The sequence below is a fragment of the Bufo gargarizans genome, chromosome 1 (genome assembly GCF_014858855.1).
Source record: "Bufo gargarizans isolate SCDJY-AF-19 chromosome 1, ASM1485885v1, whole genome shotgun sequence".
NCBI classification, from domain to species: Eukaryota; Metazoa; Chordata; class Amphibia; order Anura; family Bufonidae; genus Bufo; species Bufo gargarizans.
In genome coordinates this window covers 721635174-721660353 of record NC_058080.1, presented here as the reverse complement: position 1 = coordinate 721660353, position 25180 = coordinate 721635174, and the positions used below count along the sequence as shown (strand labels likewise).

Here is a 25180-nt window from a genome sequence, read left to right as displayed (position 1 = left end):
GGGGTGGCGGTGGTGGGAGAGGAGGTGGCTAGTACACTCTCCTGTCAGACGACAGCTAACTTTCCACAGTGATTCTGGAAAGCATCCCAGCACTGACTTAGCTGTAATTCCAAGTGCATGCAAGAGAGAGATTCAACTTTTCCATGTTTTCTTTAGATTGGTTCCTTCGGTCGTTTAAAAAAAAAAAAAAATGGAGTGAAAAAAAAATTCTAAAAATTATCTCCGTGAACGCATCCAAATCCAGTTCTTCTTTAGATTCCTGCCATTTTTATTTTTTTTTGCGTGGAAATGTTGGATTTTTCAGCTCTCCCCCTCCTTTATTTCTTCCCCTTAAAATTTCCACTTAACTGCCTTGGGGTAAAAGTAGGAGAAGGTCCATAATTGTGCAGAATACAAATGCAGTTAATTGACTCCCCCTCTCTCTCTCTCCCTCTCTTTCTTTTTTTGTTTTAATTTGATTAAAAAGCGAGTGGCAGGAAGGGATTCGTATGATGCACATCTAATAACTATACCATCTGTCTCTGCTCCTGGCAGGCTCCCAGCATTGTACGCAGCTGCTTGGGAACCCAGTTCAGAAAAGGAAGGGGGTGTGTGTGTGGGGGGGGGGGATATTGGTGGGTTGGTTGGGGAGGGGGGGTGAAAATAGTAATAAATAAATAAAAACCATTCTAACCTAGTGGAAGGGAAAAGAACCAGCATGTGATCCTGCTTCTGTGGTCAACATTCGGCTAAACAAGTATATCGAGGGGGGGATATGGGAAAAGGAAGGAAATTATACATATCCCATTGCTCCTCCCAGCTGGATATTTTTTTTTGAGGGTAAAAATGATATAAAAAAAAAAAAAATTATAAAAAATAAACATAAAATATATAAATAAAAATAATATGAATATAAAAAGCTAAATGTATAATAAATAAACATAAAAATACTATAAAATATGAACATAAAAGATAAAGAGATAATAGATTTATAAAGACATGATAAAAATAATACAAACTATTCATGCAAAAACGATATGACATCTAAATAAGTAAAAATTGAATATAAAAAGTATTCAATTTTAATCTAAATATATAATAATATATAAATAACAAATCTGCCGTAATAATAGAAATAAAAATAAATAAAATGCCGGTAATAAAAAAAAAAAATATGAAATTAAAAACTGTTATCAATAGTCCTGTTCCTGAAGTGATGATTAACCATTTCTGCGTTCATATTCACCAGGCTTTGTGTGTTATTGCCGCGCGCCTGTGCTGTACTTTGTATTTTTATCGTCATTTTTAATTTTTTTTATTTTTAATCGACTCCTAAATAGGAATACCCCTCCTTTCGCACTCTCTCTCAAGCATTTTTGGCAAGTGCGAGGCGGATAATATAGACTCGTCCCTTCCATTCATCTCGAATAGAAAAGCCAAAATCGCACTTGAAAAGAACAAAAAATCCCCAGTCGATCGCGGCGATCAGACGACGTTACGCGGACACAAATCTTCCTACTTTTTCCCTATGTTCGCTAATAAAAATCTCATAATTCATAAGGTGGGGAGGACTATAGGTCTTTATATTCTTGACACTGTACCAAACTCTCCCCCCACCACCACAAGACAGAGAAAAAAAAAAACCTAGCTGGCGCTTGCCAAATTCAGAGCATCATAGGAAAGAAGGGCTCCTGGGAACTCATCCCAAATGAAACTAAATCATTTGTATATGCCGAAATAAATGCCATTCGAGCGTAGAGCTATTCTTCTAGAATCAACTTTAATAATTCACAATACCTATTTTCTTACAGCGGCGCACGGTAGAAAAGAAGGCGGAAGAGACGGAATATAAAAAAATATAAAATGACGCTTATTGCCAGTAAGAAAAGTTTACCCGTAGAAAGTTCTACCTACCCCTCCCATAGTCTTATGGGTTTTTTCTAGAACAGCATAAGGAATAAGCAGAGGTTTATCTAACTCACTCGCTCTGTATTTATTCAGAAAGTCCCCGGGGCTTTGGGTAAACAGTACTTGAATTATAATCACACATTTCATTCCAATTTCATGCTTTGCAGATTTTTTTGTCATTAAAACAGTTAGATGTCAGTGTGACAGGATCACGGTCGTAACCTTTCAACCACCCTGCGTGTCCTATACCACCAGGCTGGGCGACAACAGGTCAATGTGTGTACAGCAACGTAAAATCGGAAGCTGGGGAGGAAGGAAAGGGGGGGGGGGGGCGAACACGTGGAGAACTTCACTTAATAGACGCAACCTGCCATTCAATTGTCCGACTGACCCTCATCATTGGATAGGCCCCTGTGAGCGGAGAGGGGGACATGACAGGGAGGGATAGAAAAGAGATAGATAGATATGAGATATTAGATAGATGTGAGATATTAGATAGATGTGAGATAGATAGATAGATAGATAGATAGATATGAGATAGATAGATAGATATGAGATAGATAGATATGAGATAGATAGATAGATAGATAGATAGATATGAGATAGATAGATAGATAGATATGAGATAGATAGATAGATATGAGATAGATAGATAGATAGATATGAGATATTAGATAGATAGATATGAGATATTAGATAGATAAATAAATACGAGATAGAGAGATGATAGAAAGATTTACATAGTTGTTAAGGTTGGAAAAAAGACAAAAGTCAGGTCCAACCTGTAAGAGATCAGTACTGTAAATAATCATAGTTGAGGGGAAGCTGTTTTTGCAGATTTTTGCAAAAGTGATAGATGGACAATAAATAAATGATAGGAGAACTAAAGATATACAGATGATTGATATACAACTAGATTGATGGATAGATAGATCTGAGATACATGATTTATGTACAGTAGATAGATAGATATGAGATAGAGGATAGATAGATGCAAAGACAGACAGATACATGGATAATAGATAGGAGAACTAAGGTAGGTAGATAGACAATAAATGGATGATAGGAGAAGTAAAAGTAGAGAGATAGATATAAGATAACAGATATCACATAGATGATAGATATAGATAGATATGATAGAAAAATGATCAATAAGACAGATAAAACACAATGGTGGGACATTCATTCAGTGATTTGCTCCACAGTACGGACATATTATAGGTACAGTTTTTGTCACATGCCATTTTTGCGGCAAAATCTGCAACTTTTTCCCCTTCAATCCACTTTTCAGAAGTGTTGAGAGTCTGCTGTAGATTTTGGACTGTATCACGGCCTGCGCCTCTACACAAATGTGGTGCATCCTCCTGGAGAACATCGGTCTGGGTGACTGTCCGCCACCATGTGAGACGTAGCACATTTAGTTCAGACTCCTAATATCCACGATCTGGCGCTACATAAAGGCTGTGGGTAGAAACACATCTTTGTGCGCACGTTACACCTGATTTCAGTATAATATACACAGAGCAGACAAATAAAACCCAAAGCAGACAAATTAGCTAAGCCAGCGCCTGGCATATAAAAACCTCCCCCCCCCCCCATATGCACCTATATATAGACCTGTGGCCCCCACGTGTACGTGCTGCAGCACCTGACAACAATATGACATTGAGTCTACTAATGGGCAGCGCGAATACCAGACCGGGGCGTAAATACCGCATAAAGCAGGAGCCACGCTGGATTTGTTTACCGGGGCTTTACTTCAGGTCTGTGGCTATGTAATGTGGATGTTAATTAAATTAAAACAAGATTATATGCTCGGCCTGCGAGGAAAGTCGCCTTAAGACACAGACTTTATTGGCAGCTTTAGAAGTTGCATATGGCGCAGTGAACTTTTTTTTTTTTTACTTTGGAATATTGCTGGCATAAATCCCTAAACACGCCATGAATACGGGGCAGTATACTGGACTCATTAATAGTGTCGCGTACGTTCGCTCCAATATGGGGGGTTAAAACTTTCACAATTCTCCAATAATTTTGTGCCTTTTAATGAACGGGCAGACATATGTGGAATAACATTTACCTTAGAAAGCAGACATTTGCGCAGTAAAGTAGCAGAGCTGCTAGTGTTCTGGGTTTTACATGTGTGAATGCAGCCCCCTGTTCTGTACGGCCATAAATACCACCTGCAGCAGTTTACTCCAGATATCGCTCCCTCCTTCCCACCGAAAGCTGAAACACATTGCCCATGCCATTTCCAGGGAGATTACTAATGCACAGATGTAGCAGAGCCGACGTTGTCATTTGGCACACGATCGCTTCAGCTATCCGTTAGGACTGCCGGCCAGCTTGTTCCTGTGCAGAATGAGAAATTCGGCTCTGCTACATCTGTCATACGGAGATTAAGCGCCGGGAACGTCCAATACTAATGAAATTGTCCTATTCCTTTATTCTGAGAATAGATTTAGGGTTTATTGCGATGTTTTTCATAAATTAGCAATGTGAAATCTGCATCGAAACCAAACCGGTGACGTAAAACCACTCCACGTGTAATCCAATCAGGCACTCCAGTTAACCTGCAAGCAAATCTGCATCAAAATCCGCGTTGGGATATGCTGCAACCAAACCCGTGGCATAAAACTGCGCCACGTGTAACCAACCAAACACTCCAGTTAGGGCTCATGCACTCGGCCGTTGCCTGTATTACGGACCGCAAACAGCAATATACGGGCACCAGCGTTTTTTGTACTTCATCTTGGATGCGGACTCATTCACTTGAATGGGTCCGCAATCCGGAAGGTGCGGTGCGAAATGGAGGCACACAACCGCACGGAAGCTCTACGTAGTGCTTCCGTGGGGTTTCTGTCCGTGCCTCCGCAATGCAAAAAAGTGGTGCAGTGCAGATCGGTGGATGCGGATCGTGGACCCCACTCAAATGAATTGGTCCTGCCTCCGCATATGGCGGTCCTACGATGCGCAGCACAGGCGTTCGTGTGCTTGAGCCTTTAATATGCAACGAAATCTACATTGGAATACACTGCGCAAAAGCCGTGGTGTAAAATTGCTCCACGTGTAATCCAACCAAACACTCCAGTTACGATAATCCACAGCCAAATCTGCATCTAAAGTTGCCTTGGAATAAGCCACAACCAAACCCACGTTCTCAAACTGCGTCACGTGTAATCCAACCGAACACTCTAGTTGATGCCAAATCTGCATCAAAATCTGCACTGGTATACACTGCAAGCAAAGCCGTGGCGTAAATCTGTGCCATGTGTCATCCAGCCCAACACTCCAGGTAAAGCGGTATCAGTGGTACTTGGAAGAACACGTTGATTCAAATGTAAAAAAAAAAAAGCATAAAATAAATAAAAAGTAGAACATTCAAACATTTATATTCAGCTTATCTTTTATAACAGGTCACTACAGCTATTGCACAGCATTGTCTAAGCGCCTAGTGGAAACAGCAATTGCAACAGTGACATCTGTAGGATGAAGGGCAGTAATACATGCCTTAAAAAAGGGAAATATAAGACAAGAAAGCAAAGGGTGAAAACCAGAATAAAGCAGCTAAAGATCGAAAAGTCTTCTTGTATACATAAACTTGTGTTTATCATATCTTTTTAGCTGCCTAAGAAATTATGTAGAACCTAAGGTACTTATATCTGCGGCCTACAGTCCAGCGATGGCCAGGCCTGTCAATCAAGGTACCCAAGGCTGGTTTCATTCACCACTTATTTGATGTTAAAGGTGTTTTGATTTTAACTAAATGCATCCATTTTTTTAATCTCTAATTTCCCAATATATGTATTTTGCCTCAACATGAAAAAAAAAATTCAAAATTACAATTTTTAGGTACCAAGGGCCATGGCATGAACATGGCAAATTGTGGGGATCCTTCTTCTGCAATCTCTCACAATTTTGCTGCTCGAGGGCCTGTATTTGATGGTTGTGCCAAGGCGAAAGCAGATTTGGACAGAAGACTGCTATGTGGATTTCAGTCTCCATTTCTTGTGATAATGAATGCTGTATGAACGCGCACGATAGAAATAAAGAGACCCATTGTCTTCCATCAGTAGTCATTACATCTAGGTGTCCCTATAATCTTCTTGTGTAAGAAAGAGATTTATTTGACAATAACTTTAACGTGAATTATTCAGAACTAAGTATAACAGATAGTAATAAACATACACTGTAAAAAAAAATATATATATTGTGACACAGTGAGAGGTTTAGTCTGGGAGTACAGGTATTTTCCTCCCAGCATGTGTTGCTGGGCTGATTTACAGCCAGGTGAGGTCAAATACCGGACCGGATTTTAAATGCCGGTCCGGGTCTTGGCAGCACCTGGCTGTCCTTAAATAGGCAGCTGGGCTCAGATGCCAGGTCTCTGTGTTGGGATCTGGGAGCCTGGTGTCTGGATGAAGGTTTACTACCTCTTTGGCGTGAAAACAGGTTGGTGCTGCTGTCAGCAAGGACTCTTTGAGGCAGAATTGCCGCATGGTGTGAATTATCACCAACACCACAAGGTGACTTTTTTTTTGCTTATCACTGCTTGTTTTGTAACTTGCCTAAAGTGTGAATAAAACACTGAACTGTTTGATCCAAAGAACTTGTTGTTGCCTCTATACTGCGTCCGCTAATTCTGTCTACCAGAGCGAGTCCCCACAATATATATATAAAAGGTCAAAATAAAAGAAATGCTAAAAATAAAAAAGAAAGTTAAATGATAAAAAGTAGTAGTAAATGAGCTCAGGAGGCAGTTAAAAAAAAAAAATCACATTCATAAAAAATGTTACTATCAATCATTCTGAAGCCAAGGTTTATGGTTTGTAACAACTTCCTTCTTTCTTCCTATTAAATAACGTTCAAGCAAAAAATAAAAATAAAATTAGGGAGTGGAATTCCCATGTCAACGATTGTGGCTTCTCTCTATTTTCGAAAAACTGGCGATGACCAGTTGCTGATTAGGCTTACACCACCACCGGCAGATGTTTCCCTCCAATCCGGCGTGTAACCATGGAACAGTGATGTAATGTGTACAGGAAGTACTTACATTGCAAAAAAATAGATAACAAAAAAGCAAAAAGATCGGTATTTTATAACAGGTTAAATCTCTGCGATCTGCGAGGTCATTTGTGGTCGGGCCTGGTTTAATTTAATGGACCGATTGACCAGGTAGCAGGTAGACAGGTAGCAAAATAAAAAAGTTGAGTCCAGATATTTTTGAAGTCCAGGGTCTTGCTTTTTTTATTTTTATGAATTATAAAAAAAAACTAAATTGACATATCCATATTCCAATTTACCCAAAAATAAATACAACTAACGCCTACATTTCCATAGGCCGTAGGTCTGTTTTTGAAAAAATTTTGAAGTCTCTAAAGAAATATATATATGTATTTTTATAAAAAGATGGCACGTTTATGTTGGACTTTTTATGATGTAGTATTCATTATGCTTTAAAAATAAATAAAAATGCTGCATCTACTGATCCAAAAAATTGGACCACTGTCAAGTAGTTTTTTCAGGACCAATAAAATATAGTGTTACATGATCTTTAAAGCCTCTTCCGACAAACCTGCACCGATCGAGACAACACATATTAAGTTGGCCAAATAAGTGAAAATCGCCAGATGTAAAAAATCTTGAAGATCGGGCCAATTTTTTGCTTTTTTTTCAGTTGTGGAAGCACACCACATCAGCTGTGGTGATAATGCTTTGAGACGCTGTATGGGATGATCAGCTCAAAATACAACGCTGTTCATGATGTTGTATCGTGTTGAGGCAATAAACATCTAAGAAGAGGAGGAAGACGCGTACTGTACGGTGTAAAGTTTTGTCAAATGGATATTTTTGTATTAATTCTATATTTTATTATATTTAATGATTCATTTAGCCTCTGAATATTTTATAATTTGTTTACTCATTGGCATGAGATGGAAAAAAAAAGGGACCAGGGCTAAAATTTTGATTACAGGCCTTGCTGTCCCTTTAAGATGAGGAAAAAATAAATAAAAAAATGTATAAATCAAATATGTAAAATATACTTAAAATAATACTGTTACAGACATAAATCAGGAACACAAATATTGGGAGCCGTTCATTTGTCTTAAAAACTGCTGTGCGACAATCGGCAGTGAGAGGGTTAACAAACATATGCTGCATAATTAGGAGATGCATTAATGATTATGAATAGCAAATGATTTGGAGAATGAAATACACAAATGCCACAAGGAACGCACCTATGTAAGGGTGTTTTTTATGTTGTTTTATATTTCATATTTTTGGAGATTTTTTTTCTTTTATCCCGAAAAGATAGTATATTATTGGTGTAAATAGTTCCAAGGGTACATCAAATTGTAATCTTTCATACGACATCCATCAAACCAGGCTGGAGATTTTGACAAACATTAAACACAGTAAGGAGGCAATTATGTATGCATGATTTAATCTGCAACTAATTAATATGCAAATGTATTCATATGTTAGTTACTAAATTAAAAATGCAAAGAAGCCCTTATGGTGATTCTCAAAATTTTACACAAACAGAACATTTAAAATGTAAGAAAAATTGAATTTTTCCCCCTTTTCTCCTCCCCAAACCTACGACTTACTTTTTTTACTTTAGTATTTTAGAACCTGTTGCTCCGTCCGTCTTAAAATATATTTGGTGAAAATTAGAAAAGATTTGCAAGGTAAGGCTGAAACATTCGACTGTCTCGTCAAACAAGATTTCTGTCATTTTTATTTTTATCAATACTCAATAAGGCTACATGCACACGAACGTTGTTTGTTTCCGTGTCTGTTCCGTTTTTTTTTTTTTTTTGCGGATAGGATGCGGAACCCGTTCATTTCAATGGGTCCGCAAAAAATGCGGACAGCACACCGTGTGCTCTCCGCATCAGTATGTCCGTTCCGTAGCCCCGCAAAAAAAATAGAACATGTATTATTCGTGTCTGTTTAAGGCATCGTTACAATGGAGCCGCAAAAAAAAAAAGGATGGCATACGGATGTCATCCATTTTATTTTTTGTGGATCCGCAATTTGCGGACCGCAAAACACATACAGTCGTGTGCATGTAGCCTAAGAGATACTAATTTTTTAAACCTTAATAAAAAAAACATTTCTAAAAATAAGAGATGGGGCTAGCTTTCTATGACCACCTACAATCTCCTATAATAAAAAAGAAATGGTCCCCAGCAGAGAATATTAACCTTGGCCTCCATTTCTATAGGAAGGTTATATCAAGTAAATTCTAAGCTTTCGGTAAGGTTATATAAATCTGATATTGTATATATTACTTCCCAAAATTTCACACTTGATTGGGATTTGGACATTGGGTTAAAATGGGGTAAAAAAGTTGTACACATAAAACATATCAGTAGCATATTTACATTTTTACATATAATAGCAATAAGTCTAATTTGAACACAATAAAAAAAATATATATATTTTTATGATCCTTGCCAAAAATTCCTAGAGTCTTTTTGAAGCCGTGTCTTCCCGAAATACATGTTCACTTTGCATAGCCACCAAACTGTAGACTAATGCCATGGGCTATACTTGGTCAAAGAATTCAGTTCAGTATTAGTGTTTTATTTTTGGCTTTAAAAATCTAATAAAATGGAATTAGACACTCAACTATAATACATCGATAAGTCCATATAGCTTGTTAATGAAAAGTAAAAAAAAAAAAAGTAAACTAGGTAAAATATAAAGAGGAAGCCACTTGTAGTCAGTTTCGGAATTCAATTCCATCTCCCCAAAAATTCTTGGACTCCTTTTGTGGCCACCCTTCTCGAAAAACCTGTTCCCTGTAGCCATTAGAAAGCCACCAAATGGTAGACTAATGCCATAAATAAAAATTGGTTAAAGAATTCAGTTTGGTATTTATGTTTGTTTTTTGTTTTTTTTCAGCTTTAAAATTTATGTTCTTAAAAAAAAAAATCTAAAAATGTAATAAAATGGAATCAGACACTTTACTGTAATACATATATACGGTAGTTCCATAGCATATAGCTTGTTAATAAAAGGTAAAAATTAAAAATAAAGTAAACAAGGTAAAATATAAAGAGGAAGCCACTTGTATTCAGGTTTGGAATTCAATTCCTTCTCCTCAAAAATTCTTGGAATCCTTTTGTGGCCACCCTTCTCGAAAGACCCTTTCCCTGTAGTCTTTGGATAGCCATGGTAGATGGTAGACTAATGCCATAGATAATACTGGGTCAAAGAATTCAATGCAGTATTAGCAATGTTTTTATTTTTGTATCTTCAACTTTGAGTTTATGTTCTTTCCCAAAAATTTAAATTTCCCTAAATTTCAAAAAAATTGAATCAGACACTTAAGTACAATACATACATAAGTCCATAGCTTATAGATCGTTAATACAAAAATAAAAATGAAAAAAATAAGTAAACTAGGTGAAATAGAAGGAGGAAGCTACTCGTAGCCAGGTCCAAAATTCGATTGCATCTCCCCAGATTTTATCCAGTTGAGCTGCCAAGCAGACTCCAGCATGCCCATTACATTTCATGTGCTGCAGCCAAGAATACGCACTGTCCTGCAGTGCACGTAGTCTGCTCTCATTTGGTTTTCTCAGTTGCTGGCTTCCTTCGCCAAATACTTTCAAACTGGGGCAGACCATGTGGCTATAAACCAGGAATTACGAAGAATTTTTTTTTTTTTTGCAAAAATAAAATAAAAATGCAATGGTGTCATCAGCGATAGTATTTAAATGCCAAAAACAATTCCATATCCTCCAACTAATTTACTGCTTTATTTAGTTATTTTGCAGTGCATCTGCTTTGACTTTCCGCTAATTGAATCACCTAAAATATATCCTGTTTTGTAAATTGTTTAATAGAAAGCATATTGAGCTGTAACAATGTATAGTTGTGCACGCAGCACCGGTGCTCGATTCAAAAAATATCAATTCAAGGCTGCCCTACCGAGAACAGAGCCACCATCGGCATATCCGCTGTAAATTATAGGATTTGTGGTCATAAATTATGTTTTATATGACGTTATGAAATTAGGAAAGCAGAACTGTTACCCACATATGGTTTTTATTTAAAAAAATAATAGATTTGTTTCAAAAATGTAAAAAAAAAAAAAGTGTAAAAATAGTCAAGATCCTGCGACTTTGCACAATACTATTTAATTCTGACTTTTACTGTCCCAGGAAACACGTGCTTGGAGCAATCTGTTTCCTCCTATGAATGCTTTCCTGTCCGTTTAGCAAAAAAAAAATATATATTAGACAAAAAAAATAAAAAAATTGCAACACACTTCAGCCCCGGTAACCAAGAGGTGGTCATAAATATCTCCAAATAGCATTAAACAGATATGAAGGACATTAACACTCTCAGAATGCCAAAGCTGTATAAAAAAAAAAATTCTTAACAGATGCTCCTGGGTCAAAAAGTGAAACGTGCGTTTCCTGTAGAAATGAAGGAAAATCTCTTCGAATTCACAAATGAACTGTTAGTGAGGGAACGAGGTGTCACTGTGTAAAGCATACAAAGGAGGAACACTGGCTCGGTTATGCTGAAGTGCACTGGGAAAGGCAAATGCAATAAGGATTGGGTTATGTTAACCCATGTGATAAAAACTTCTGCACTGGGAGGGTGAACCTCCATTTCCCAGTAATCTAGGCCAGTATTTACTTAATACTGCATGAAACATAGTCTACATTTTTCATATCAGCACCTGAATATAAATACTTTTGTAATTGTATGTAATTAAAAATTTAAAATAGCCAGTAAGCTATTCAAAAAAATGTGTATCTGTATGGTGCCACCTGCTGTTTGTTCTTTTCCTTATTTCTTGTCCACCTCACTGAAGTGGTCGCACATGCTCAGTTTAAGTTAACCTCTACCAGCCGTATCTACTGTTAGAAGCTGTGTCAGTTATGGGGAGCAAGAGCTACATCAAAAAGGACATGCCCCCTGAGCTGTGATAGGAAGAGAGCTGCAGAAGAAAGGACATGTCCCTGAGCTGTGATAGGAAGAGAGCTGCAGAAGAAAGGACATGCCCCCTGAGCTGTGATAGGAAGAGAGCTGCAGTAGAAAGGACATGCCCCCTGAGCTGTGATAGGAAGAGAGCTGCAGAAGAAAGGACATGCCCCCTGAAGCTGTGATAAGAAGAGAGCTGCAGAAGAAAGGACATGCCCCTGAGCTGTGATAGGGAGAGAGCTGCAGAAGAAAGGACATGCCCCCTGAGTTGTGATAGGAAGAGAGCTGCAGAAGAAAGGACATGCCCCCTGAGCTGTGATAGGAAGAGAGCTGCAGAAGAAAGGACATGCCCCTGAGCTGTGATAGGAAGAGAGCTGCAAAAGAAAGGACATGTCCCTGAGCTGTGATAGGGAGAGAGCTGCAGTAGAAATGACACGCCCCCTAAGCTGTGATCGGGAGAGAGCTGCAGTAGAAATGACACGCCCCCTAAGCTGTGATCGGGAGAGAGCTGCAGTAGAAATGACATGCCCCCTGAGCTGTGATAGGGAGAGAGCTGCAGTAGAAATGACACGCCCCCTGAGCTGCCAGCCTGAAGATAATCTAGCAGAGCAATTGGAACAATGACTGGGGAGATCTCTGGATCCACGTGAGGTACAGGGCCCATTCTAGCTTTGTTAGAAAGAGACTGTCATGTGGTATGTGATGTCTGATTTGCTGTGGGCTTTGGAAATATCAATTTTTTCCTTAATTATTCCATATTTTCTGATACCTTTTCAGGTATGCTTTTATTTCCGACCACACACGCCATGTCTACTTTGCATTTAGTTTGAGTCATCTTACGGAGGGCGGCAATAATCGTGTTTCGTGCGTGTTCTAAAATTTGTATGTCAATGTTAAAAAATGGCAAAAATAGGAAAAATAAATAAACAGAAAATTAAAAAGTATTCCAAACATGCGCATATGCACAATACCGTACTCCCCAAAAATTATATTTAATTACATTAATTAACTATAGGCAAATATTTTATTTTACCTAAGCCTAAACGCATTGCACCCGCACTGAATCCGGACCCATTCATTTCTATGGGGCTGTGCACATGAGCGGTGATTTTCACGCATCACTAGTGCGTTGTGTGAAAATCTCAGCAAGCTCTATTTTGTGCGTCTTTCGCGCAACGCAGGCCCCATAGAAGTGAATTGGGGTGCGTGAAAATCGCAAGCATTCGCTAGCAAGTGCGGATGCGGTGCGATTTTCACGCACGGTTGCTAGGAGACGTTGGTTATAAGGGAAAATAATAGCATTCTTAATACAGAATGCTTAGTAAAATAGTGATGGAGGGGTTAAAAAATAAAAAAATAATTGAACTCACCTTAATCCACTTGTTTGCGCAGCCCGGCTTCTCTTCTGTCTTCTTTGAGTAAAAGGACCTGTGGTCACGTCACTGCGCTCATCACATGGTCCGTCACATGTGATGAGCGCAGTGACGTCACCCAGGTCCTTTTCCTCCTGGACAGCAAAGAAGAAGACAGAAGAGAAGCCGGGCTGCACGAACAAGTGGATGAGGTGAGTTAAAAAAAAAATCTTTCTTTTTTTAACCCCTCCATCACTATTTTAGTACGCTTTCTGTATTAAGAATGCAAATGTTTTCCCTTATAACCATGTTATAAGGGAAAATAATAAAATCTACAGAACACCTAACCCAAACCCGAACTTCTGTGAAGAAGTCCGGGTTCCGGTCTTAGTACCAAACATGCAGATTTTTCTCACGCGCGTGCAAAACAATGTGTGTGGGTAACATGTTGTGCCTCGAAATGATCATTTTAAGGTTCTAAAAAAACAATACTATTTTTTTAACTAGAGAACTTTTTTTTAAGTAGGGAAATTTTCTAAAATTTCCTTGAAATATTTTAATTAGATTTTTTTTTTTTAGACAACTCTCCTACTGTTATCCTCATTCTCACCGTCTGATTGGCCACATAAGATTCTGTCGCCGCCCACTTTTTAACTCATGCCTCGAAGGAAAGAATGAACTATACATCAGTCACATCTGGCCCCCTGACTTCAGAGTATAGCGGCTAAACCTTAAAAAGCTGTGAAACTTCTGTGCACATAAAGTTACAGCTAATAAAGCTGCCACCTGTCTGTTGAAGACCAGAACTTACTATGGCAGTCCTTCAGACTCGCTAACCATGTACTAAGCAGAAATCGGGATATATTAAGTCTCCTGCTTAGTTACACAATCCCTGGCCAGGGGGTGAGATAACCTGATGCATTGGTAGAAATCTATACAGTATGCTCCATTTACATTTTGCACCAAAAAATAATAGTCCAGGGCCATTTAGGGGCCTATTGTGGGGTTGTGGAGTGACAAATTGGACAACTGCTTAGAGAATAAGTTTCCAAGAATGAAATTCTCAGGAATATTCTAAATTTACGATGACCCCTTCAGTGCCCAAGACCACCAGGGAATGTAAAATGAACCCCTTCACTTCCCTAGACCACCAGGGATATTAACATTTCAAGGAAAACATGTTTAAACATGGAAAGCCGGCGGCAGGTTTTTTATTTTTTTTCCCTAGGTCTACATTTTCTATAAAACCAGCCTTTGGTCCAGAGATATTGCCGATCTCTCCACAGTGCAGGGGTGATGATTATTGGGCAAATATTGGCTTGTTGTTGGGGCAGAGGTTTAACATAAGGTCCCTGGCAGACTATCATGTGCCAAGGGGCTCTCTGGCCTCAGGTTCAGCTGAAAGTTTTCCTATAAGTATGCCCCTGTGGACAGGGTAAACAGGAGTAATTGGAGAGGACATACACATTTCATAGAGAAATTGCCCCAGAGCTGCTGGACCACCAGAACTCTAATGGTGCCATATGATTATCTGTGCCCCACCAAGCAAAGAAACAGAAGGGGGATGGATATGATGACTTCTGGGTGCAAGAGGCCCAAATACTCCAAAACAAGATAAAATGTGTCAAAGAAGTAGATGCAATACGTTAAATTGTACTATATTGAACTGTTATTACACAAATGCATTGGAGAAGAATGTGTTGGGTGTACTAGTGCTTTCACTTGGAAGCAGATACTCCATGTGATATTACAGGTTCGTAAACACAAGGACACCATCTTGAAGGCTCACGGCCACTCAGCCGAGTCCCTCTGATGCATATGAAAGCGCGGGTGTTACCTACTATCTGTTTCATACTAACCTACCACTGTGCAAGCATCACCTGAAAATTCTGAGCCATCCCCCAATTTGTGGTGTTACATAAATGGAACATTCAGCACTGCTACATCTGTAGATGTCATCAGAGGGTATATGAGGTGGAGGACTTTACTTATATTATCCCATAATGATATCCAAGGGAGCTGGAGAAAACAGGTGGGTATTTGATATAAAAAAGCAGTCTCCAAACTAAGGCTCTTTAGTTGTTGCAGAACTACAGCTCCCAGCATGCCCTGGCAGCCACAAGCCTCAGTTCCACAACATTGTTGTATCAGGTAGATGCGCGTAAACCTATTGTTTGATCCAGTGTTTCAGAATAGTTCCAGAGTGCGAGGAATCTTGTGTGACCGGACTGCAGTACCCCTCATTGCTCTGCAGAGGGAGTAAGAGTTCAAGTAAAGATGATAAATGTGGTCTTGATCAGCTGCCACTGAAACAGCAGCTTCAGCTCACAATGCTAAGAGTACAATGTAATATTTCTATGTAGTCCTCTGCCGTCACATCAGTTTGCTTCCCTCTGCTCAATTTTGGTATTTTAGCCTCATAGTTTAGAAAAAAAAAGTCTATAGAAAGTGTTATAACTATGTCTGCAGTAAGGGAGAAGAGATTAGAGATCCCTGATGGAACAAGAGTAAGCGAGCGAAGAGCGAGCGAGCGCAGAGCGAGCGAGCGAGCGAGCGAGGGAGCGAGCGAGCGAGCGAGCGAGCGAGCGCAGAGCGAGCGAGCGAGCGCAGAGCGAGCGAGCGCAGAGCGAGAGAAGCGAGAGAGCGAGCGAGCGAGCGCAGAGCGAGCGAGCGAGCGAAGAGCGAGCGAGCGCAGAGCGAGCGAGCGAGCGAGCGAGCGCAGAGCGAGCGAGCGAGCGAAGAGCGAGCGAGCAGAGCGCAGCGAGCGAGGCGAGGAGCGAGCGCAGAGCGAGCGAGCGAGCGAAGAGCGAGCGAGCGAAGAGCGAGCGAGCGCAGAGCGAGCGAGCTATGCGAGCGAGCGAGCGCAGAGCGAGCGAGCGAGCGAAGAGCGAGCGATCGAGCTATCTATCTAGGAGCGATCGTAATAGCGAGCCACCTACTTAGCGCAGGCTGCTAGCGGTGAGCTATCTATCTTTCAACCTGATCTATCTATGTGGTATATCTAGATCTATCTATCTATCTATCTATCTATCGTTCAACCTTATCTATCGTTCAACCTTATCTATCTATGTATCTATCTATCTATCTATCTATCTATCTATCTATCTATGTATCTATCTATCTATCTATCTATCTATGTATCTATCTATCTATCTATCTATCTTATATCTAGCAAGTATGTGTATCTATTTGTCTATTTATCTATCTGCAGTATATGTCTATTGATCTATCTTTCTAAAGCTTCTATGCAGACGTATGTCTCCATAGTAACAGACTACAAACAAACCTTGTGTGTAGTCTGATTTCTAGCTGACTGCCATTGACTGTATCTGCCCCTAATCTTTGCTCAGCTATGAAATGTTTGGCAGTACAAAGTAAGGAGTATGACTGCAGCATCAGAATATATATTGTGTGTGCAGACGCATAGGTCTGCATAGGAGCTGTATACACAAAACAACAGGAGGCAATTTTTTGCCAAGACAGTTTGAATGAATGAAAAGCACTGTTTGTGATGGTGGTCCACAAGTTCTCAGGGTAAAGACCACCACCCAGGTCTAAGGTGCTGAGATAGCCGTTCACCACGGACTAATTCCATCAATTGTACTGTTGCGTGCCATGGAACGTATAGATATGTCGGAATGATCCTAACGTTTAATTCACGGCAATCTAGTTTATTAATTACTAGTTACATAGGGAAACAATTATTGTATCTGGTGCTGGAAGTGAAGAGACTTGCGGCAGCTGGTAATCTCAGCTGGTCTTTCCAGACCTAGCGCTGCTTAGCATCTGACATCAGACAGGGCAGGTTAGAGCTGTCGCTTGCAAACTAGTCTTTAGGATAAATTCATATGGGTGATTATGTAAATTACAGATTAAGTGCATTTTAGCTGTTTTTTTTGTTTGTTTTTTTTCAGTAGTGGCTGCGTACTCGGGATGTAAGTGCAGCTCATTTCCACCCGTCCTCATATCAAACACTTGTGAATGATCCCCATTTACAACAAATCGGTGGGCATCACAAGGCAGATATGTTTGCACAGTGTCCAGCTTGCCGCAAAACTACAACTCTCAGCATGCCTATGACACACTGAGCGTTGTAGACTAGCAATAGCTGAGGAACGTCACGTTAACAGCAAACCTGAAGTTATCGCAATATTCTAACACTGTCCAAGCAGCTGAGTTGTACACGTAGAAGCTGTAGAGTTGGGGGCCACCAATGATTGTCCTCCTTTGACTAACAAAACAGTGACTCTGTAGGACCAAGAAGTGAAAAAATAGAGACTACCAACTTCGAGGTGTGAACACCCCAGCAAATAACACCTCATATGTCAGGTTCTTAGATGGCTGGGAATGTGACATATGAGGATTCTAACAATTTGTAAATAGTCCCAAATTTTTGTTTAAATTCGGATTCTGACAAACCTGAATTTTTTTAGATTTCTTTCGGGCAAATCAGAGAGAGAAAGTAGCATAACGCTTTTCCGGAAAATAGACATGCAAACCAGTTATCCTTCCCAAAGGGCAAGAAAACAGAGTGTGCCCGCGTAACACTCCTCTGGTAAAGAGACAGTGCTAATCAGTTTTCCTTCCAGAAGGACAAGAAAACTGAGTGTGTCACACCAGCATCTCATCTACAAAAAGCTCTTTCCAGATGATTACGCTTTATCAGAGCAAAGCAGAGAAAATTTGCCTAGCTAGCTCAGAGGCCTTTGTCAGGCACCTGGGGGGTACTCCTTCTTATTATGGAGATTACCTAGTATGCCTGAGAAGTATTGTAGGCCAGGCAACACTGATCTTGATTTCTGGGAAAACTATATGCAAATTAACATATCTTACTTCTGCTGGCATCAGGGAAGTTTAGCTTTCTTTTCATTTTCGAGAGAAAGGTTAATTTGCATATCTTTACGTTTCTGGAAAAGACATTCAAATTGGCTTTCCTTCCAAAAGTAAAAGAAAGCTAAGCCTGTCTGATGCCATTAGAAGTCAGAAACCAAGATCAGTGTTATCTGGCCTGCACTACTCCTCACACATACTAGGTGGTCTTCCTAATGAGAAAGAGCATCTCCCAGATCCCTGACAAAGGCCTCTGAGCTAAATAAGCAAATATTCTGTGCTTTGTTCTTATAATGGCTTATCATCTGGAAAGAGCTATTTGCAGATGCTGGTGTGACACTGTATTCTTGTCCTTTTAGCAGTAACACTAATTAGCATCATCTCTTTACCAGAGAAGCGTTATGTGGAGACACTCAGTTTTCTTGTCCTTCTGGAAGGAAAACTGGTTTGTACATCTCCTACCCAGCAGTGTGTTACACTTTTTTCAATTTGGTGCAAATTAGGTGAATAGGACACAAAGCAAATATCATGGAATTTGCTCATTTCTAGATTGGAACTTTGCTCAGATTTCTTATTTATGTCCAAGGAACTGAAATATAGGTAACAATAGAGCCTCTCTGGGGCTAAGAAGTGAAAAAAAATGTCTACCAGTTCCCCAAAAGTGAACACTGTAACAAAACATCTATATCTTAGCGCCCTGGAATGATGGGAATGTGATATATAAGGAATTGAATATGTTTAGATTGGTATTTAATTGTGTAGTGCACTACCCTTTAAATTGTCTAGCAACAGTTGGGAGAGGGAAAAGTCCAGACTACACGGTCGATATCTTTGTAGTCTGGACAGCCCCCTCACTACTGTTGATTTCTTTTTGACTAGAAAATTTGACTGTAAGATGCAAGTAAAACTCAAAAACAAAAGTGCAATATATTAGAAACAATTTTAATTGGGGATTTATCAGTTTTTTTATAAAAAGTTATTTCCTGTACTTTTAAAGTGAACATGTTTTGCATGCCTTAATTAGGGTGCTGTCAGAGAACATGGTAGATCTCAAGAATGGGGTCCCGACCTGAATGAAGAGCACGCATGGCTTTTTCAGTTCATAGATGGCCGAGGAAGCCACGTGGCAATATGCGTTGGGATCTAGTCCCTACACTAGTGTTGAGTGAACTTGTGTTTTCAAGTTCGGCGTACAAGGTTCGGGTTATCTAAGAATTCCGTTATGGATTCCACTACCACGGACCATAAGTTATAGTCCGTGGTAGCAGAATCCATAACGGAATTCTTAGATAACCCGCACCTTGTATGCCGAACTTGAAAACACAAGTTCGCTCTTCCCTACCACCCATTGGTTTTACCCCAACTACCAGCAAAATTTGGGTGATATTTATCTATTACTATTTCTTGAGTGTCCATGTTTTTTCATTGTGATTTAGGTTATTATTTATTGGTCCTTTTTTTGGTCATTGGCTGTGCATTTTTGAGCCGTGTTCTTCCATTGCAGATTGTTGGTTGTGAGTAAGGGAATGTGGGCTTATTATAGCCCTCATTTGTGCTTTCCTTAATTTTAAAGGGCTTCTGTCACCCCACTTAACCTTTTTTTTTTTTTTTTGCTTACTTAAAATCCCTATACTGCGATTTATGGCTACATGATCTAATTAATCATTTTGGTCCTGTAGATTTTGTTAAAAACATGCTTTTAAAATATGCAAATTACCTTGCTTCCAGCAAGTAGGGCGGCTACTTGCTGGTAGCAGCCGCATCCTCCGATCCTAAAGACGCCCCCTCCGCATTGTGATTGACAGGGCCAGGGAACGGAATTGTTCTCTGCTGGCCCTGCCTGTTTGCATTCAAAATCTGGCGCCTGCGCCGCGGCCGTACCTGTCTTTAATCGGCGCAGGCGCACTGAGAGGCGCAGGCGCAATGACGTCACATCTACACCCGGCGCAGGCGCATTGAGGATGGAGCGGCCGAGCGAGCGGCTGCCTCTCAGTGCGCCTGCGCCGATTAAAGACAGGTACGGCCGCGGCGCAGGCGCCAGATTTTGAATGCAAACAGGCAGGGCCAGCAGAGAACGATTCCGTTCCCTGGCCCTGTCAATCACAATGCGGAGGGGGCAGAAGGCCTTTAACTGTTAATCTTTGCTGCTTTGTATCAATAAAAAGGTGTATTATTTTATTTGTTGGCTTATTTCTTATTTTTCTGGTTGTGCTGGCATTTTTCAGTGAGTACTTTTTACTTGGTATTTGAGCGCAGTGCACGATTCCAAAAAATGTGACCCATTTTGTACCATTTTTGCATTCTGTTAGAAAGGCTGTTGATGAATCTATCATAGAATCTAAAATAGAAAAATTCCCACGGCACTTCGAAATATCTATCTATCTAATATTATCCATCTAGCTATTTATCTGCATCTGTCTGTCTATCTATGTATCTTTCTATCTATCTATGTATCTATCTATCTATTCTCTATAAAAATAAAGAAAAAAAGTCACTGCTTGAGAAAGGTCCCAGCATATGGACCGAAACGTCGCTGTCTGGTGAATAAAGCATCTACTTGGATTTTACGCCTTGGATGTGCCATGGAATTTTTTCCTTTATTTTGATAATTTTTTGGGGGGTGCATCGTCCTCACAGCCGCTGGCACTCTATATATACAAGCTATACTGCGGTGCTGCCCAGTCTTTATTTTTTGCTATCTATCTATCTATCTATCTATCTATCTATCTATCTATATATCTATATCAATTAATCTTCCCTCAGTCATCCAAAGGACCAGCTACATTGCCCTTCTTATTAGTCTCACTCTCTGTTCCTTAGGTCTCATTCCAACGACCATATGAAGTATCAGTACCATACCGTACTATATGTGGCATCGGAACAATCGGGCTCTTTCGGTGATTGCAGTCAGAACCTGTGGGAAGAACATCCCTGAGTTTGTTTTTGTATCTTCTCCTGTGAGATGAGAATTGTGGTCTATTTGCTCTACGGTTTGCGAGCCTTGAATCCATTTTCGCACCTTACCTTATGCACTCAACAAGTCAACAGATTGCGGATGAATGTAGGTGCTATCTGTGTGCAGTCACATAAAGGGCTTTCCATAGGCCTCACAGCTGTGCGCAGGCTGCCAAACACTTCTCATTGTCAGCAGACAGGTCCCATTTGTGAAGGCATCTAATGAGGTTGTTGTGTAGAGTGGCGGCAGCTAAGGGGTTACACACTGGCATCGAGCACTATATTGTCAGTGATACGGGGGCATAGGAAAGGTGCATAATCCATCCCTACAGTGATTCCACAGATAGCACCCAAGTCTTGTGACCACCATGTCGCTCATTATTAATTGCATAGAGCAGGTATAAGAGTATTCCTGGCATTATTTGAGCGCTGTTTGGCGGCATTTGCTACTTGCAATCTAGCACTTCCCGGTCAATATTTTTGCAATGTATTGCAGTTGAGACAACTTATAGCATTGTTATTTAGATTTGCTTTGTACACTACATTGTATGGCATGCTTAGCTGTACACTGTATGGCAGTACACCGTATTGGGGATGGGGCCGGCACAGGAAGTTAGCTATAGGCACTTGCATGGGGCACATCCAAGGACATGAAATCCGTACACATTAATACATCCTCTAGTCTTCTGTTGCAGTATTCAAATCCCTTGTCACCCAACTTGCAAGGTTTTATTTAACCTTGACAGAGATGGGATTGCAGTAGTAATTTGCAGTCCTATGTAAAAGTCAAATCCTGTAATGTTGAGTTGTGCTTCATGACAAACAGAGCTTTGAGGTATCTGTTCAGTCAAGAAACCTTTGCATTAATTAATTAAAGGGGTTGTCCCACGATTAACTTAAAAAATGAGCATCAGACATCATGTAGTACATGGCAATCTATTTCTAACAAATCTAGAACCAGCCCTGTACCTCACATGGATCCAGAGATCCCCCCCATTTATTGTTACACCGAGCTGGCAGCTGAAGGGGAGTGTCCTTTCTGCTGCGGCTCGGGAGTTCTGTCTTTCCTACTTCAGCTATTCTCACAGCTTAGGAGGCAGTTGAAGGATGAAACTGAGCATGTGCGGCCGTCTCAGTGAGCAGGACAAAGAAATAAGAAAAAGAACAAACAGCAGGTGGCGCTATACAGATACATTTTATTGAGTAACTCAGCGGCTATACAAAGTTTTTAATTACATGCAATTACAAAAGTCTTCAGATCTAGGTGCTGGTTTGCAAACTGTAGAATCTTTTTTCGTGGGACAAAGCCAACTATAAAGAGTAACCGTTACATGTTGTGGCCAAAAAGCAGATTCTAAGAAATTCTAGATTTTAAGGGGTTTTCACGGGATAATACTGCTGCTAGTGTAGGAGGGGATGTCAGGTGACAATACTGCTGCCAATATGAAAGGGGTTGTCAAGGGAAAAAACTGTTGCCAGTAAGGAAGGAGTTGTTAGGGAATAATGCTGCTTCTAGGGGAATGTGTGGTCAGGAGACAATGCTGCTGCCAGTTGGGGAGGGGTTGTTAGGTGACAATACTGCTGCCAATACAGAAAGGGGTTGTCAAGGGAAAATAATGATGCCTGTGAGGGGGGGGGGCAATACCGCTGCCAGTGTAGGAAGGGTTGTCAGGTGATAATACTGCAGACAGGGGGGAGGGCTTTATCAGAGCACAAGACGGCTGCAGAGAGGATGGGTTTTCAAGGCACAATACTGTTGCCAGTGGTGGAGGGGTTGTCTGGAGACAATACTGTTGCCAGTGGTGGAGGGGTTGTCTGGAGACAATACTGAAGCCAGTGGTGGAGGGGTTGCCAGAGGGCAATACTGCTGCAGAGAGTATGGGTGTTCAGGGTACAATACTGCTGCCTGTGGGTTAGAGGTTGTCAAGAGACAATACTGAAGCCAGTGGGGGAGGGGTTGTCAGAGGGCAATACTGCTGCAGAGAGTTTGGGTGTTCATGGCACAATATTGCTGCCAGTGGGTGAGGGGTTGTCAGGAGACAATAATGCTGTGTATTTTATACTGGGGGGTATGACCAATTTTTACAAGACAGTTATCATTTCATCAGCAGGATCAACTCTGCAAGACAGTATAACTAAATAATAGGATTGATCCTGCTGACGTGCTTTTAATGGTTTTCTTATATTTGCTATTTACTTTGTATATTCAGGTCATTGGGGCTATAAAAGGACTGCAACAATCTCAATCTTTCTCAACCGCTGTCTGCATCCTTGAAGGGACCCGTCCATACAAGTGTATAATATGTGAATACGCACTTGTCTCTCTAGTTGAATTCACCTTCAGGTTTCTCCGACGCGTCTCGCAGTGTGTGTATTTGTGGTGACAGCTTTTATTAGCACTTATCGGAGACAATAGTCTCGTCTTCTTGGAACCTTGAACAATTAATTTCATTTGAATTTCTCCTGCTGATCCTATGTGCAGTATCACACCCTGCAGGGAGATTCCCGAAGCCTGGGTGCAAAGTGTCAGAGAGCATGTAAACAGATACGTCAGGGTGTAAAGCTGTCACAATTAAGGACAGCGGTCCTAGGGAAGGGGGGGGTGTCATGTCAGATGTTGCTTCACATTCATGCCTTGTGATCCTAATGACTTACTCATAGTCACAGACAAACTGCTTCATACATGTGCCGGCAGGGTGGGGTGGGCCAAGGGGCCTACCACTGGCCCGGTATTCTGCTGACCTCCATGTAAGGCAAGTATGTCACAAATATTCTCTGATCACTTTATAACACAAGGAAAAGTAAAGGGATTAGGGATGAGAGAACCTGTGGAAGTTCGGGTTTGGCCAAACTTCAGGTCAAAGTTCGGGTTCGGGACTTGAACTTGACCTGAACTCGAACCCAAACCCGATTGAAGTAAATGGGGACCCGAACTTCACTTTATTATTTTACGTTATATCATGGTTATATCGGAGAATAACATAATACTTAAGACAGAAAGCAAAAGGGACATCTTTAAGAGGTATTCCGTTTTGCATTCTGTCATAATAGAAGTCTATGGGCAGCATAACGAATCCATTATGCTCCCATAATAAAGTAATTCATAAATCGTCAGAACTCGGACTTATGTGAAAAAGTCAGGGTTCGGGTCTGGGCACCTGAACTCGCAAAGTTCGTTGCGAACCCAAACTTTCCAGTTCGAATTCACTCATCTCTAGGGGTAATGAATAAAAAGTCCACATGATAGTCCTCAGTCATCGTCCCTTGAGTTCATCAGAGGAGTGAATTCTGGGGTCCAGCCTCTATCTATACAGAAGATGTGATGAGCACTTATAATTACATTATATTCTTGGTTGTAACATTGTACACACAGGACGTATGATCAGTAAGGTAAAATAGGTAATTACTGATCATTCCCTAAGAAACGGTAAGTGATTGCGCCAAAGTCACCTCCAAATGGGGTTGTCTTCTGGTGGAGCTGTGAAGACAATTATTTTATAACATTTTGAGCCCACTGGAGAATCTTCTGGGCATCGTGGGCAAGTCCAACCCTATCTGTCAGGTAGTTACAGGGGTTTTCCAGGGGCAACTTAAAAAAATGGGACTGAATGGGTTAAACATAACAAACCGATGACTCGCTGTGTTCCCGACACTCTCCACCTTCTGGTCCAGAGTTTAGCACACAGATAATGGCTACAAATGCCCACTCAGCCAATCCCTGGCTAAGGAAGGTCACTCCTGTGGCCATTGATTGGCTGATTGGGCCAAGTCATTTTTTGGTGTGTTGAGCTTGGGACCAGGAACTGGAGAGCAGAGGAGACCAGAGCAGCTTCCGGATGGTGGGGGATCAGTTTGAAATTTTTCATCTATTTTCCTCCATTTTTTCATGTATTCCCTGGAAAACTCCTTTAAACAAAATTACTCTCAAATAAAGCAATCTAAATATATATATATATATATATATATATATATATATATATATATAAAAAAAAAGAGATACAAAAATCATGGAGCAGTTCAAGACCCTACCTCCTATTCTTCCATGGAAAAACATAAAATGGGGGGAGGGGGGGGGGGCGCTAAATGGACAAGGCATTTAGTAATTGATCACAGTGGGTTACTATGTTTCTGGTTACTTCTTAAAACACATCTAAAACTGGCTGTGGTTTAGTTTTAACATTAAGTAGATCTTAAGATATAGAGTC

At 40.5% G+C, this 25180-nt stretch overlaps 1 protein-coding gene across 10 annotated transcripts in view; it reads right to left on the bottom strand.

The window, feature by feature from the left end:
- TCF4 (transcription factor 4) overlaps window positions 1-25180 on the bottom strand; it is a 374657-nt gene that overhangs the window by 116061 nt on the left and 233416 nt on the right. The window lies entirely within an intron of this gene.